Source organism: Melanerpes formicivorus, unplaced genomic scaffold (genome assembly GCF_026170545.1).
Source record: "Melanerpes formicivorus ecotype bairdi unplaced genomic scaffold, bMelFor1.0.p_v2 SCAF_679, whole genome shotgun sequence".
Taxonomy (NCBI): domain Eukaryota; kingdom Metazoa; phylum Chordata; class Aves; order Piciformes; family Picidae; genus Melanerpes; species Melanerpes formicivorus.
The window spans coordinates 52,501-55,000 of NW_027143031.1; the positions used below are offsets into that span (position 1 = coordinate 52,501).

General features: G+C 44.0%; 1 pseudogene; it reads left to right on the plus strand.

Annotated features, from left to right (window-relative positions):
* The window catches only part of LOC137460621 (28S ribosomal RNA), an 8,363-nt pseudogene that overhangs the window by 2,929 nt on the left and 2,934 nt on the right, over positions 1-2,500 (plus strand).

Consider the following 2,500-nt stretch of genomic DNA (forward strand, 5'->3'; position numbering starts at 1 on the left):
GGGTAACTAAGTTGGTCTCTGCCCCAGTCTCCGGAGCTTAGACGCTCCAATTTATCAGTTAGCTCGCCACTGACTGATAGTATTTTGGCGAAACAAATTTTAGTGGTGATTTAATTGCCACACGCTAGCTCGGCCCACGGCGCAGTTAGTTGGGCAAAGTCAGTTGCTCTTGGAGGGAAGAGCTTCTGACTGATTCCTCCCTCACATTGACTTCACAAAATGGTTCGTCAACTACGTAGCCTTTTTGTCACCATAGGCACCCAGACCAGTCCTGCAGATTGGCTGGAGGTTGCGACCAAACGTGATATGAGACTACCAGACGAGGAGATAGGGGTATGTCTGGCTGGAATAGAGTTCATGAACTCAATGATAGCCAATGACAATACTGCCTACGATCCTATCTGGAATGAGAAACTGATAGTATTGCCGGAGGTGTATGTAGGACCCACTTCTCCAGCTCATGGGAAAGATATCCGAGATGAAAGCACAGAGAGGAGCAGGAACGAGGAGGTGGAGTGTCCTGAAACCCCGAGCTCTATGAGTCAGCTCTCAATACTAACCGCATCGCCCGAGTTGGATAATACAGCTGACATCTGTCCTGGGACCCCCCTGGTGAAGATGCCAGAGGACAACCCGACATGTCCATGCTGTACCACTCGGGCAGGCAATATGACGAGATTGATTGACCATCTAAAGAGAGCCCATGGGAAAAGAAAGATCAATTTCCAATGTTCCCGCTGTGGGAAGACAAATGAAAAGCATCATAGTATCTCATGCCATCTCCCAAAATGCAAAGGGGTCCAAGAGCCTACCCAGGTAGAAGGGTTTATGTGTGAAGAATGTAAAAAATGTTTTAAAACTAAAATTGGCTTGGGACAACATAAGAGATTAGCTCACCCAGCCCTGAGAAACGCAGAAAGAATTGAAGCATCTCGCCCCAAAGAGACCTCTAAAAGAGGTGCTCACAAGAAAATCTGGTCCCAAGAGGAAACAGAATTATTACAGAAACCGAATCAAGAGTTTGAAGGGAGGAAAAATATTAACAAATTGATTGCTGAAAAATTAACAACTAAAACAGCAAAACAGATCAGTGAAAAGAGAAGACTATTAAGAGAAACTGTGGTGCCAGAAAGAGAGAAGACACAAGAGAGCAAGAACAGGTTAAAAGAGGAGAGGACTGTGATTCCATCTTCTGGTGAAAGGGAGCTGCTAGCCCACTATAAAAAGACTATTAATGAAAAGATGACATCAGGGAAGCTGCCCATCCTTAAAAATACATATAAACAAATAATTGAAGGCAAAACAGACTCATTAAAATTACTTAATGAGGTAGCTCAGGACCAATATTTGTATTTGTTTGAGAAATCAATTGAACAGAAAGCGCCAAAAAAGAGCCAACGTAAACCTCAGCAGAAGAAACCTCAAAAGGAGTGGATGAGAAAAAGAGCCAGAAAGCGTGGAGAATTTCTCCGATTCCAACGCCTCTTCCGCTTAGATCGAGGGAAGTTAGCGAATATGATTCTGGATGAAAAAGACTCTGCGCCATGTGCCGTCCCCCTGGAAGAGGTCAGTAACACCTTCAGATCTAGGTGGGAGTCTCAGAACTTATTTCAAGGACTTGGAGCATTCCAGTCTGTGGGGCGGGCGGATAATTCGGCTTTTAAGGAATTGATTACAGAGAAAGAGATCCTTAAGAATATCAAAGACATGAATAAAAAATCGGCACCAGGCCCTGATGGGATCACCCTGAAGGCCCTGCTTAAAATGGATCCAAATTGTGAGGAGATCAAAGAACTATTTAATCTCTGGCTGTTAAGTGGCAAAATTCCAGATGTAATAAGGGGATGCCGAACAATCCTAATACCTAAATCATCAGCGCCCGAACGCCAAAATGATATTAACAACTGGCGGCCAATTACTATTGGTTCCATCATCCTGAGACTCTATTCAAGAATCTTAACTGCGAGGTTGGCAAAGGCGTGTCCCATTAACCCCAGGCAGAGAGGCTTCATTCAATCTTCTGGCTGTGCTGAGAACTTAAAACTATTACAGCTATTAATTAGGAATGCAAAGAAACAAAAGAAACCCCTGGGGGTTGTCTTTGTCGATTTGGCCAAAGCCTTTGATTCAGTGAGCCACACCCACATCCTGGCGGTGCTAAAGCAAAAGGGCCTGGATGACCACATAATAGCATTAATTAAGGATTTCTATCAAAACATCCACACCAGAATCAAAACAAAAGAAGGAGAGTCTGAGTCAATAGGAATCAAAACTGGTGTGAAACAGGGCGATCCCATGTCACCACTCCTCTTTAACCTGTGCATTGACCCTCTGTTATGTAAATTAGAAGAGTGTGGGGAGGGGTTCCAACACGGGAATGGCAAATTAACAGCTCTGGCTTTTGCAGACGACCTGGTCCTGCTGAGTAAGTCCCAATCAGGTATGGAGAAAAATATTGAAATTCTAGAAGCATTTTGTGACTTAACTGGATTAAAAACGC